Raw genomic sequence first — 15,398 nt, 5'->3', positions numbered from 1 at the left:
CTTCATAGTTATTACTTTTAATCCCATTTTATGTAGAAAAGGTTTTTGATTTTCAGCTCAATCTTGGAAAAAAAATGCCTTTCTGTCTCGGTTTTGAAAGCCAGTTGTCTGCCAAGGAAATCTAGAGCTTCCCTTGGAATGGAGAATGTAAAGCCCTTCCTTCCCAAATTATTATAATTTTGCAATTGGGGGCTTTCAGGCAAAGATATGGAAATAGGAGTAACAGTTCTTTACTAGGAATATTAAAAAAGGAAAATACAAATGTAGTGGCACAGAAAAACAAGCAAGGAAGCAAACAAAAATCCTGGAAAGACCCTGACAGAGCCAGGGATACAACCTGACACCCTGAGGCCAGGGTGTTGGAAGCAGTCCAAATAAGTCCTCCTGGGGTAACAGATGTGGTTCTGTGCAGTAGAGATGGTCCTGTATAAAGTCCAGTGGTGATGAGGTGGGTGTGGTCTTCCTCCAGGAATCCAGTGGGAAAACCGTATCCCTAGTGGTCTTCAGTCCCAGTTTTTATCTAGGTAGGAACAGCTGTCTCCTCCCCCACTAGGTGGAGCATCTCACAATGGGCTGATGGAATGTGTCATGTCACTGGTGGGCCCTAATGGTCCATTATCAGAAGATGTCCCCCTGGAGGATGGAGGGGTGGTGAAGGAGATAAGAAACACTGCCCCACCTGGTTCTGTTCTAACGGCTGTGCCATTTTCAGGAGGCATCCACCCCCCTCCCCCCTAGAGTTACAAGAGAAGGAAAAAAACATCTCCCAACAGATAAAATAGAATATGCATTTTTAGGTTACATAACCCAAGGCACTTTCTCACTGTAATGTTTGACAGCACTTTAAACAGTGAGTTGTGGCTGTAGAAATTTTGACTTCTAGGGGCAATACTTAGAATGTGTCAGAGTTTTAGGACTTAGTCATTTCTGCTCGCGTTCATCCTTCATTTTTCAGATGTAGATCTCTTAATATAAGATATTTTACCACAGAAATTCCACCTCTGCAAGAAAACACCAGAGCAGAAAAAGCAGAATTGATTGAGCAAAAATCAAAGGAGAGCCCTTGGTTCAACATTTTGTCAGTAAATTGTGGCTGAGTTATTAATTATCTGTCTCATTTTTTAAGTACCTGGAATCTGTAAATCTTTCAGGAAGGCCTTTAATATACAAATCTCTGCATGTTACTGGAGCTCCTGACTGGTATCTCTGAGGAAGCTGTGGACACATGGAAATATGCCATCCTGAAGATGGATGATTTAAGTCTGTTGAAGATTGTTTGATTGTGTGATTATAAAATAGCTTTTTTGGCACTTGTTGCTGTTGGACTAAGGGTCAGATTCTTTCTCTGCCTTGCACTGAAGATGCATCAAAACTTGTGTGGTCTGACTGCAGTGGGTTGGGAGCCTGTTCCATTTTTGTGGGTAGCTGTGCATGTGGCATGTGCGTGTGTCTTTTTGGGGACAGGTCCTGTAGTTGCTGGTAAATTTCTTGCTGCTTTAAAAGGAAGGGCACAAAAACAGAGGCGGTGGCTGTGGTCTCAGGACCGTGGCACTGCAGGTATTAAGAGGGCCTTTCCATGTTTTTCCCATGCTTTCCTTCAGGGGATTCAAAAGGATATTAGCTAAAAGCACAGAGAAATAAAATTTTGTTTCTCTGAAGGTAGAAGATTGTGGGAGTTTACAACATTCCTTTAGAGCTAATAGTGATTCAAAGTTTACAGTCACATAATATGTGACTTGAATGTAGAGAATGTCAAAATACACATTTTTGGATAGAATTACTCCAGATTCTTCATTCAATTGACTTTCATATCCAGCAGGGCTGTCATTATTTAGTAAAAGCCTTCTGCAGTGCAGGAAATGTACCTGTGAGGAAGGCCTGAGGTGTGGCAAGGTGTGGTGTTCAAAGTGGGTTTAAAGTTCTAGAACACACTTCATTGTGTCAGTCAGATTTAGCACTGAGAGGTGAAGGGGAAGGACAGGATCATCTCCACTGCAAAATAAAGCTTTACTTGGCGTGGATTGACAGTTTCTCACTGTTAGAAATTTGGGATTTTTAGTGAATCTTAGGAAGGGAAAGAAGCATTATTGCAATACTTCATTTGGAGTCAGGAAGCCTTCTTTCACTGCACTGCTGCCTTTTCAGAATTACTTTCAGTGTAAAAATATCATGGAGGCATGGAAGAAAGTGGAATGGATTTATTTGCAGTAACCTTTATTAGAGAAAACCTCCTAATTTTCCAGGAGGAAGTAAGTTCACATACATTTCGATCACAAAAAGGTAGGGTTGGGTTTTTTTTGTCCACCTGGAGATCTGAATGAAATCTTTATTCCCAGTTGGCAACGTGTGACAAAGCATACCTTTGGTGACAGACTGCAAAAGGGATTAATCATCCAGTGAATTTATTAGCAGCATTAATAAATTAGAGCTCTCAGGCATCCTCAGTGATTTTACTAGCTTGAATTTAAAAGTATGTGAATGGTGTAAGTTAATTGCAAGATAGTACTAACTAGAGACATTTGCTCACAATTGAACAACTACTTCTGAAGCTATTGGTTGTTTATTGGTCTGGACCAATTAAGTGCTAAAAGGTAAATACTGTGAAATGTTAAACTTTGATGAAAGATATGAAGACAGAAACTGTTTCTTTTGCCAACACTGTGGTCAACAGCAGTGCCCTGACCTGATTACTAAGCTTATGTTTTTCCTAAGTCTGTCATGAATCAGTAATTATCAAGTTTTGCAATACTCAATGATTCTCTTGTGAATAGCAAAATTATTTGTTATTGTTGGTTGGTATTTTCTAAAAAGAAGTGTTCAACTCTTGCATCTGCAACCTCTATACAGTATGTTTTGCGCACTTTTTTTTTTTTTTTTTTTTGCCTGGAGAACTGTGGACTGCCACGACAAATCTTCTGAAGAGTTTCACAAAATGTGAGGAGAATTCAATCTGGTCTAATCTGGAAACGACCCCTCTGGTGTCTTATAAAATAAACTTTCGTGTCAGCGTGTTTTTCCAGTCATGCTTGGAAGATTTCCAGTACAAGTATTTAGTTATGGGGCTTGACTTTTAGGGCTTCTAATAGGAAAAGGAACTTGTACAACATATTGTTTTTGTTAGTGGGGTGTTCTCATAGCAATTTAATATGGCAGTGCCAGAAAAAATTCCCTTTTGCCTTGCACCAAGTGCCATGCAGTTGTGTGAGGTGGGTGTGCATGGGGTCAGAAGTGGGACCAGGTCCCTGAATGAAGCTGGAAATTCAATCCATGCTTCCCTAGATTGTGGTGGCATAATACTAACAGCTGGCTTTGGAGCCCCAGTAATCCTTGCAGCCCCTGGCAAAGTTTTCCGAGAAATAAGAGACCAGAGTTAGGGGAATTTACCAGATAAGGTAAATGAGGGATGTGATAACGTGATGCATTCTCTGTTTAGTCATTTCAACAGAAAAGGTGGGATGGCAAAACCTCTGTGTGGAGCTTATTTGGTGGATGTTTTGGACTCTGTCCATGCACATCTGTGGCTGCCCCCTCCTGTGGACATGGAACTGCACTTCAAGCCATATGTGAGGGCACTGTGGAGCTGCCATCGCTGGATCCTTGTCCAGGGAATGCCACTGAGGATGTGGTGAATGGGACTGTGCTCCCCGCTGGCAGCAACCAGGGGAGAACGTGCAAACAAGCAAATCGCAAAGCAAATGTTCATGTCTAACACTGATGGAGATTTATCCAAATGATAGGGGGAGTTGATAGCAAGAAAATGAAAAATAAGAAAAAACGGAGAAAATTTGAACCATCCAGTTCTTTTCGGGTGAAAATTGCTTAACTTAGATTTGTGGTTTTAAGTAAATGTGCACATTAACAGAATGCTGACCTTTAAAAATGTGAATTTAGATGATTTGCTATTGTTGCTGGTTAAAGCATATGCACTTACAGGCAGCAGAAAATACCATAAGATTGGAAATGCACCATGGAAACAAACAGCACCTCGGCAAAATAGAGAAGTTTCCTCAAAGGATTCCCATTAAAAAGCTCAGCAGAATTCCTTCTGAACCCTGCGTGCAGGGATACTCCAGACTTCTCAAAGAAAAATGCAAAGCGAAGTGGGGAATTAAATGGTATCACCGTGCTTTGTTATAAAACAAAGAAGGCTTTTATGAGAGTCTTGAGCCGAAGTGATAAGTTGTGGATCCATTGTGTTGGAATGTGATGAAATTAATTCCTCTGGGAGATAAGGAAAGGTATCTAGAAATGTAGTGCTGCTCTCTAGTGGCGGTATGAGGGGGTTTGTCTCCAGTGTTCGCAGGATGTTGGCTGAAAGGCAAACAGAAACGGGCAAATATTTCCGAAAGGACTGGGTAGTTACAGTTCAAATGTCAGGAGGGCAGTGGAGAAGAAGGGGTATGAGACATAGCCGAACTTGTCTTACTCTGGAACTGCTGAATTTGTGGCTTTACCCAAAGTTATTCTCAGCCAGAAGAAAGAACTCTTCCCTGCATGCTACATTAATCCTCTTCACTTCTAGTTAGCAAAGTCTTCTGCTCTAGTTCATGAAGAAAGGAGTGTTCATGGATGAAACGAGCCAAAATTATGAATCGTCTGAGCAGACTCACCTTAAAAAGGGAGATAATGTCTTTGTGGAGATTGCCAGCATAGTCTAACATATGCAATTAAACTCATTTTCCTCTCGTTTAAACTGTAGTAATAACTGCCCTCCACACCCCTTAAGTCAGTTTGCCTCTTTAACATGGCACGAGAAAGAAAAGAATAAATTATATAAGTGATGTAGCAAGCTGCTACCTACAAACATTGTGTCCTGTGTGAGGCTTCAGCTGTTGCCTTGCCAAAGCAATTACAAGTCCCTCTATGATATTAGGGAAAGCACAGGTAGCACAATATTAGGGAATGCCTAGAGAGGTATCTTTCCTTGTGATCTTAGCAGCAGGCTGCAGGGCTGCTGAGTGAGGGTTAAACTTTTCTGTCCTGGTATGGTGTTTTCTGAGGCTGCTGCCCTATCTTCATCTTCCATGCAAAATATGGTTTCTGTTTCTATTTGGTTAAAGTTGTGTAAGACAAATTTGGGAAAAGAATCCAGGCCTGGCAAGACTAAGAGTACAAAATACAACCATTTGTCTTAAGGTTCAGGTTCAGGGAATACTGGACTGTTTCAGACTCACAGAGTGAATCACAAGGGAATCTGTGAGGGGCTGGTTACTCCAGTGTGTCTTTTGAGATGCCAGTGGATACAGATGACAATGGATAAACATGAGGGGAAAGAGCGAGATCCAGAGGGGAAGGGTATGAAAGGCTCTTGTTGAAAAGTTTCTTTGTGTGTATTAATAACAGTGTAGATGAAAGGAGGAGTAAAGATAACATTGATGGCAAAGAGTTTTGATCAATGTGCAGAGTCTTCAAAGACCTAAATGAGAGGGAGGACTTCTGCTGGGGAAGTCAGTGTAATAGGCAAAGTCTAAGGAGTACTGATGAATCAGGCTTCCCTTTATCCATGCATATCAGGCACATCTCCTTCCTATTCATGTTTCCTACAGTCTCTTTTGTTCTACTCTTAAAGAAAGCAATGCTGCTTCGAAGATAAAAATCAGTTTCTGTGGGTGCAGAAGCCCTGGACATATGGACAGACCTATGGACATACACATACCTGCACACACACACAGAGCAATTGCAGCTGTGTGAGGGCTTTTCTCGTGGCACCTGCTCTGTTTCCAGAGATTTCTCTGTATGATACACAAAGCAGGTGCTGCAGCTCATCTCTGGGATTAGGAGTTAGGAGGAGCCCCTTTGAACCCAGAACCAAGAAGTCAGAGCATGGTGTTGGAGGCCACAGTCAAAGACCTCACTCCAGAAAATCCTGGCCTTCTCTAAGTTGCTGTGAATGAGGCAGAATCTTTTCTGTGGTGGGCTGATGTTTGATTCAGCTTGATGACTGTCCCCTCTCCAAGGGATACTCTCTTCTATTGAGGTACGATTAGACACTGTGGTTCTGTTCCATTGGTCAGGGTATTCTTTGGTCTGTCCTGAATCTGGTTGAATTCAGAGGCTGACTGTAGTATCTGATGCTGATTTTTGATGCAGGGAGATGCAGATGCTCTGCAGAAACTGCTTAGTGATTTTGTAGACACTTGGAGGCAAGTTGAATGGAAACTTCTAGGGGTGACTAAGTCCAGTTATCCACAGGCAGGGAGTAAAATATCATGTCAATTCATATAGATGTTAATTCATATGGATGTTAACTCATAATCTACTATGCTGATGTACATGTAATATTCTTATAATGACAGCCTGAGGCTTTAAACCTTATCAGACTTCTGAGCATAGAAGATTAGACAGAAGCACACAACAGCTGAAGCTGTGAAACAACAGTGAAATAGTAATTTGTTAATATTTTGTTACATTTGTCCCTTCATGTCCCTTCATGATATTTTCCTTCCACATCACTCAGTACAACTTATTCAGTAATAGGTGCTGTTTTCCTTGCTTTTCCTGTCTGTCCCATCCCCGTAACCCCACCTGGCTGTTCAGTGTTGCCCCTGTGTTACTTTGGTTCAGAGCTTCTCATTGATTTTACTTCAGCAGGTAGTCTGGGATATCTCAAACTGAAGAAAAACACACAACAGAGGAGCAAACAACTGCTCTGTGCTTAGGGACATTTTCACCTTTCATCAAGCCTTGCAGAACTGCTCCGAGACTGGAATGAGAAGTAGTGGCTGGCTCTTCTGGTGTCTGTTTTATAGATACAGATGTTCCCCAGACAAGGATGTTCCCCAGACCACCTGTGGAGGTTAATTTGCATGAGAACCACACTTGCAGCATCCTTTAGGCATCGGGTAGAATACAGAGCAGTTGGATCTCTCAGAAAGTTCCTTCTGCCCTGTAGCTATAAGGACATAACTTTTCTTCCCAGTACAACCACTCTCTCTCCTGCTCTGAGGAGGAGCGGAACCCCTGCAGCGGAGCTCTCTGTCAGTTCAGGAGCTCAAAGCCGGGAACTGTTTTCCGACGGGCTTGGCAGATCCCCACGAACACCAGGTATCTGTCGAACTTAATTTGCCAGTTCCTCCAGCTGCCCTAGGGAGCTTGTAAGTTCCTTGAGCCTCATTCCTGCCCGCCTGGAAGTTATAAGACGTGACTGCACTGCCAGCAGGGCTGGTAAATTCCAAGAAGCCCAGATACTGGATTCACAGAAATTACAGCCCTGCTGACCACACTGGTCGAAGCAGAAATGTTTTGGAGTTTCATGAGCCTTAGCTGTTTCTCCATGTCATTTACAAGTTCCAATTGTGCATCTGCGTAAAGGGCTTTGGCACAGGCAGCCGGAGCTTTCCGTGGCTGCAGTCACAGCCAGCACAGTGTGCAAGCGGCTCTTGCAGCCCTTGCAGTGCTGATGGATTCTCAGCAGAGCTTCTAAACCTGGTGGTTTCTGGCCAGGGTTGTTTGGAGTGTGTCCCTCCTGTTGATTTAGCAACTTCAGGGATGGGATATAATCCAGCACATCACTAATGACCTTGTACTTTTATTGGAGCCTAAAATTAATGATCTGGGGAGACAATACATCCTACTTCTCAACCAGCAAATCTGGAAACCTCTCTGTAGTATCTTGATGTGGAAGGAGATTGGAAGTAGAAAAGTCAAGTTATCAAATAACAAGAATATGATTTTTAAAATTTTTCTACAGAAATATTTAGATGACAGCAGTTTCTAAATTCTGTCAGTGTTTTCCTCTCGTGAGAGACCAGACACAATGTATTTGGATGGCAAAGAGAGCGGTTTTTAGTTTTTTAAAATCTGGGTAATGGCTAAAACCATGTCTTACCCTCACGTTTTGTCTCTCAGAATTTCAGAATTTACAAGTACCCTATCAACTGTAGGTACTGCACTGAGAAAGAAAAAAACAATTCAGTTTTCTTAAAATATCTGACATTTAGGGAATTTGTTAGAAAATAATATAAAAGTGCTGAACTTTTTTTTTTTTTTTTTTTTTTTTTTTTTTTTAATGGATAGCAGGCATTATATTACATCAGCTATTTGGATCCAAGGGTTCTAAATAACCTTGACGTCTTTCCCCTTCATGTTCTGTAGACACCACTGAGGTAGAAACAACTTTTTTCCCAAGTGCGTAAAATGTAGAAGTTGAATCTTGCCACTTTGTGACATTTGGAGCTTAGACTTTGCAACTTTAACGTTCTTTCAGCATTGTTTTTTAGGGGTGTAGTTATAAATGTAAGTGTTCATCTATAATATAAATTGATGAGAACCAGTAGAATATATGATATATATATATAAAAATAACATGGCTCTCACAATAGATGGGAAAACGGCAGGAGAAAGAAAAAAGAAGTTTGTAATTGGTATTTATATGGTGTATATAACAAATAAGCAGAGTAAGAAAAATTGATCCAGATGGGTTATTACTTATACCTATGTACATTATCACCTGAAACTGTGTCTGTGCCATCAGGGAAACAACAGTAATGATGGAAAAGGAGATTTCTAGTTGGTTCTGCACTTCCAGTGCCTTCCTTTGTGTTCCCTTTGCAAACACAAACAGTTTTGCTCTGAGGGTATCTCAGTACGGTGGGGAGGTCAAAGAAGCTGATCAATCATAGAAAATATTCTGGAAATGCTTCCCCTGGTAGTTGACACACAGGTTGTTAATCATTCCCCCTTCCCTGAAAAAGCGAGCATGGCAATATATCTTTATGTCAGAGAAGTTTTCTGTGTCCAGGGTCTCCCATTCTGGCTCTGCGCATCACAGGAATCATGCCAGAGTGGCGTCTTCCCTCCTGATGTAACTCTTCGTTCAGGATGTTGTGGGCAGCTCCTCTTCTGGGTGGCTCTCTGCACATGTTTTTTCCATTATATTAGTAGCAAAGTTAACTGGCACTTGTGAACCTTATGGCACCCTGCCCCCCCTTGACTGGCAACTCTGCCTCTTGTAATTAGGCATTGAATAGAATTTACTGGAAGGAGCAAGAGGGCAGATTCTGCTGATTTGAAAATTGGCCTTGATGTGTGTGACTCTAAAGTTAATTTTGTCAAAGCTATTGATAAATAAAACTTTCCTCATGTTTTCCCTTTTTGAATGAAGTTAACTCCTACTTTCCAACCTTATTACTCGTCTTGTGTATATCTCAAGTATAATGGTTGCAGCTACTAAGAGAGTAATTAAACTTCAAAGCTTTGTTATTAAAGACTCAGCAAGGACACCAAGCAGAAGAATTTGCAGTTAAGACCGTACAAATCCGTCCTTAACAAGTCCGTAGTGAATAGGGATTATGTAGCACAAGAATAGCATTTTCTGTATGGAGGATCCTTGCAAAATCTGAACATAATGAACTGCATGGAGTACAGTACACAGCTGAATGTTCCAGGATTATGATTTTGGGATTTTCTGTATTTCTTTTAATAGACATGGCTTTGCCTTGAAGGGCGTAGCTGAAAATCATTTCAGATAAGCAGGACTCTGCAGTCCAGGATTTTGCCTTGACAGTCATCTGTAAAAAATGTTAGTGGATATTTCATTCCAAAATAACGAACAAAAGCCTTGATTCTGCTGTTAGATTTGGGTTTATGAATCATCAAAAAGTGCATTAACCTATGTGTGTGGGTGGCTAAACTGCAGCCTGTGCCCCGAGCTGTTGCTCCATCAGGAGTGTGGAGTCATCCAAAAGGGTGGACAGCTTTGTGCTCTTCCCTGTCTGTGCTGAGGAATGGGCCAAGTGGGAGGTGGATTAACCAAAACTGGGAGCCCGTGGACCTCCGTGCTTGTTACTCAAAGCCTGCTGCCTGCAATGGGCACCTCTGGAGCACAGCTTTGGGTGTAACTGATTGCTTGAGCCTGATGGAATAAATATGGCATCTAAACATTTCCAAGCATGCTGTCAGGGGACAGGGAGGGCTGTCATTTAAAACATCCTTTACTTGCTGAGGTACTTGGGCCGAAATTCAGAGGATGTGTAAAGTTATCTGGAAGTCTTCTTTGGGTCCTTAAAGGAGGAATTATAGATTCTCTCTTTTGATACCATAACCTGTTTCACCACAGTCACCTTATTTTCTTTCCTCATTGCCAAGGCTTCCTCCCCCCACCAATGTTTTGTTGTTTCTTTGTTATTTCTCCCATTTCCAGCAAGAATTATTGAATAATGTGGTAAAATTTACATGATTTTTTGGGAAGAATTACTGTTTTTCATATGCACACTCAGTTAATAGGTTTTCCGTTAAGGTAAAGCTTGAAGGAACCCCAAAGCAGAGGTACAAAGAGAAGTGGCTCTCCATTACTACATGTAGTGAAACTGTAGTAAGTAAGTAATACCTTGCCTCAGGTATTATGGATGCTGCAACTCAGGTGGGTTTGCGGAGATATTGGACAGGTTTGTGAAAAAAAGATTTGTTAGGGATGCTAAGCGCATGGAAACATATGTCCTAGGGACTTCATGAGCCACAAATTGTTGGAGACCATTTGGGAAAATACCACTGACTTTACCATGTGCTTGCACTTTGTTTTAGTTGCTGCCAGGTGAATTAGTTGAATCTTTGGTCTGTTATCTTTAAGATAAGTTTTGTTGTAGGGAATGCCAGCCTCAGATAATTTTTTGTTTGAACAGAGAATTCCTAGGAAATACCAGTCTGGTTTCAAATGCAGTGAGAGCAGAGGGGGAGATCAAACACATTACTATTTAATTAATGCCTTATCAAACGCTTCCTCCCTGTTCTCTCTTAATTTTTCTCTCAGGTTGTTCTGTAGTAAGTAAATGTGGTGCTCTGTGGTTAAGGTGCAGCATCTCATTTGCACAGTGTTCTCTGGCAGAGGCTGAACCAGGGAGTGGCAGCAAGTGATGGAAAGGTAGCTTTCCCTCTGGGATGGCAAAGGAGTCCCGGGGCAAGAACTGGTGAATACTCTCTTGGCAGTGAGAATAAAGGAAGTGAGGAGAAATACAGTTAATGCCATTTTCTTGTGGTCCTCACTGCAGGCTTATTAAACAGTAGCTGAACTGTGAAAGAAGTGTGAAAGGTGAGGAAAAAAATGTGGAGGAGTAAATGGTCCGGTTTTTGCCTCTATCCTTTTTCCAGTGAGGCTTCAGTAAGGGAGCTCCAAAGCTGGCCATGAGCATTCAGCAGGGAGGAGGGAGACAAAGAAGTTATAGAAAAACCAAGTGTGAGGACCCCATCACCTTCTGAAACACTCTGCCCTGACATTTCACTGTGAAATGTCATTTTCAAGTGGTGTTTCCAACCACGCATCTTTCTGTTTATGTTTCTTCCCGTCTTTCTGCAAATCCTCCCTGGAGAACGCATGGACATTATTGGGGTTCTGAGAAGCTCAGTGATTTGTTTTCCCTGCAAAGCTGTTCCCCTCCCTCCCTGAATCAGCTGCGTTCCCATGCGAGTAGGCTTCCTTCCTCCCCCTTCACTGGGTTGATCTCTTTGGGCTGTGGCTGCTCTCAGCCTGATGCCGCGCACTGCAGCAGCCGTGGCTCTTCTCTGCTGCAGCAAGTGCTGCCTCCTGACACTGCCTCCCCTGGGGGATCCTTAGCAGGGTGGAGGCTCTTTACTTTCCTAGAAACAGGAAGAGGAGAAGAGCCTGAGAGATGGGAGGCCTAAACAATCTAGAATTAGATTACAGTATGAACTCCATGACATCAGCTCCCTTCAGTCTTCCCACCCATTGGCTTTCTCACGGCATTTCTACTTAGGCTGATGAGGTTCTGAAGATATCCATAATAAAATGCTAATTCTTTTGTGACTCAAAGGGCCAGAGCTGCCAGTCCTACTCCCCATGACTGACAAGTTAGGAGTATGGAGAGCTGCATGTTGAACTGTACATGTAACTGCATTTATCTAACAGGCCAAAATTAGAGCGCTTCAGAACTACTTTCAAGTGATACAATCACCTTCAAGTCTAAATTGAAATAAAATCTACAAGGAGTAAGACAGTTTCTCCATCCTTTCACTATTAGCTCCTTTCTACAGTAGTTATTCCTCACACTTTGTGTGTTCTTGGTGTATGGAACTATGCTATTCAGTCATGAATGGTATGCTGGATGCATTCTTGGCAATAGTAAAGGTCAAAATAAGTAAAGCAATAAATAAAAATGTTTGGTGTATTTCCCCTTTAATACAAGTATTTAAAAATGATGGGCAATAGCAGGGGAAAAAAATTAGTGAAAGAGCAGTGTTTCTAGGTCTTGGCAGCCTTGAATAATTTTCCCAGGATGGAGAAAAAAAGGGGCTAAGAAACCACTTCAGTTTCCTTCGGAACCTTAATGAAGGCTGTGGATCTCCATGTGCAGGAATCCAGGTTCTGTATGGATGTTGTTAAGTCCCAGTTCCATGTATTCCCAAACAAACCAAGATGTGGATTCTCTGGAGGGGCTGGAATGAGTTCGGTGTCACTGCATGAGCTGCAGTGCTGTGAAACTGGCACTTACCTTTCTGACCTTGTAGACAACATCTGCTTACTCAGGCTCCTTGTCTCACTCCTGGAATTCCTCTTGCCCCCAGCCATGTTTCCTGCCTCTGGAAGGTGCTCCGTGTCTCTGCACGTTCAGTAGCACCTCTAGACAGCTTTGGAATATGCAAATTCCTCTCTCTGGGGAATGGTTCACTCTGAGGATTTAACCTGTGCACCTGTGCCAGCAGTTCTCCTCTCCAAATACATAGATTGTGTATCTGAATACCGATTTAACTTCCTGCCAATGGAACATAATGAAACACGCCTTTGGCTCAAAAAATGCCGACAATTTGTGGGATGGAGATGAGTTCCAGATCCTCGTTTCAGAGCTTGTGGCCAGACTCATTTCTGTGTAGAAGAAATGGGTAAAACTCACATGGAGACAGCCAGGAGGTTGCATTAAGTTTTTGAGCTTCAGGTCTGAATAGGAATAATGAATAAAACAATGTCAGTTGACTCTGCTATATCCTAATTATGTTCTGAGACATCCCCTTGCCCCTCAGAGAGCTGTGGAGGTGGTGTTCTGTCTGTCAGACTGCAAGACTTTTGGAGCAGTTGATACCCACAGGTTCGGTGATAGAGTTGATATCTTGCTGCTTCGTCCAGCCTCAAGGTCACAAATTCATGTGGGCTGGGATGCTCAGAATGGAGATATGAGACTTTCAACATATCCACAGGGGTACTGGAGTGTCCAGGTGCTTTGCTCTGAGCCAATGCTTAGCTGGAAAATTGTGGTATGAATAGAAACTGTGCTGTTGAGGTCTGAGCTCTGCATGTGAGGCTCAGATTTCTTTTGGAGCCACAAGAACCCAAAGGTCTGTCAAATTGATGCCTTACACTTGCCCAGGTGTCATACCCCATTAAAATGGGATAGCTTTGTTCAGTCCCTGAAGGAATCATGGGGTGTTAACGTTACACACTGCCCTTTGGTGTGCTCCAGTTCCATGTGGCTTCTGCTCCATCAGCAAACAAAGGGTTCCCCTCTGCTTTTCCATTTGTCTCATGGAAACATACCTACAAATCCATAGATGTATTTTTGTGCATATGTTATAAAAATACAAAGCAGATTGTAAATCATTTTGTAATACTTTGAAATAATTACAAGTAATTTGGAAATCCCTTGGACAGAAGTGACTCTTGCCATTATCACTATCTTTAAATTTTAGGTATGTCTTGTAAGTCTTGTATGAAGAGAATACATTTTTGAAGCAACCACCTGAGGTGAGGACACAACTCTTTTCCTTCCCTCTTTTTTTTCTCCCAGTCTGGTTCTAATTGCAGCACCCTAATCTGGGAGGGAGCGAGGTGTCCCACTCAACAGCACCAGTACCTTTAGATTTCCCCCTCGAGGCAAGGCTGTGTTTTTATAGGAGAACTATCAAGGTTTTGGTGGAATGGCATTTAGCTCCTGTGTCACCATCATAATATTGCAGCTATTCCTGTTAGGAACTCCTGGATGCTTGTTTAGATGCTGAAGGCAATGCATTAGGAACTGATGGTGAGTGATTATGATCCAATCAGTTCCTGATGCAGTATCTGCGACATCAAAAACTCTGCAGTGGTTTTTCGTTTTTAATTTTAAACTGTTTTTAATTTTAAACTTCAAATGTTGAATCTTAACACGGTCAGTGTACTAGGAAGAAAAACCTCCAATTTAATTACACCACTCAGTTTCTTTTGGAAATTTATACCTTTTATCTAAGAGTTGCTAAGGATAAATATTACCGAGAATCACTATAGGTAGCACTGCTGGATAGCATTATGCATCTTGTGCAAGTTTTACTTTTTAGTTCTTCAAACCTGTTGTTTGCTGGTTGAGTATTTGAACACAAATTAGTCAGCAAGTGTGTTCTGCTGCTCAGAAAGACAGGAAATTATGTAGGCCTGCAGCAGGGCGAGTCTGCAAATTTACTGTATGTGAGTTGTGAAATTCAGGAGAAACTCCAGCCCTGTGCCAGCGTGGGTGGGCTTTCTGTTTGCAGCACTTTGGCAGTGAGAACTACAGACCAAATGTTCCTGTCTCATTTCTCACACTTGTGCTGGATCTAGAGAAAATACTGCATTGGAGAGGAATAATCTAGTTCCAGACCTGAGCCTTGAGTGTCCTCTGGATGGGTGTGGGGCAGGGATGTTTGTCCATTTGCTGTAGGTCTGGGTGTACTGAGAGCAAATTGCACACCCCACTTAAGCAGCATATGGTCATCACAGCCCTCAGGCATCAGGATTTCTGCTTTTGCCCACTTCTGTTTGAAAGTCAATGATTTTGGAGACAGTTGGGATTTGTATTTATGTTTCAGGCCTAAAAACAAAAATATCTGAAATGTGTCTGACTCTCTGACTGATTTAATGAAGCTGCTCTTCCCACAGGAGTGCCCTGGTTGTATTTAACTGGTAACTTGTTTTGTTACTGCTTTCATGGCCCACATGGTTTGTCCTAAAATACTCTGCAATCTGTGTTGCGCAGATATTTTCACTAACTTCGAGTATGGAAGACAGAAGCGTGGACAGAAGAGTGTCAGGTGACATGTAGTGACTAATGAGAATGAGCGCCAAATCCATATAAGTGCCCTGCACGATCTACGCTTTTACCTCAGGGGTACTTCTGTTAGCAGTTCCTGGGGCAGCAATGGTGAGCCTTGACCAGGGTTGTTTCAGACAGGGTATTTTATCTCAGAACAAATTTCTTGTAAAATTCTACAGGACTAAAAAGAATTCAGGTCATACGTGGTATTGTTGAACATCAATGTCTGTACATCAGAGTGAGCCATCTTTTAGCAGGTTCCTTTGATCCCTAGTGTAAAACAGGAATATTTTCTGGTAGGCTACAGATGCTCCCTAGAATCTCACACATAAATAACAATTAGGGATGTATCTCTAAGGATTGGTCATCTGGAGCTTTCAGACACAAAACTGAGGTGTAATAAATATTTTT

The sequence above is a fragment of the Hirundo rustica genome, chromosome 3, assembly GCF_015227805.2.
Source record: "Hirundo rustica isolate bHirRus1 chromosome 3, bHirRus1.pri.v3, whole genome shotgun sequence".
NCBI classification, from domain to species: domain Eukaryota; kingdom Metazoa; phylum Chordata; class Aves; order Passeriformes; family Hirundinidae; genus Hirundo; species Hirundo rustica.
The sequence above is the reverse complement of the archived record's forward strand: the minus strand, read 5'-3'. Positions refer to the sequence as shown.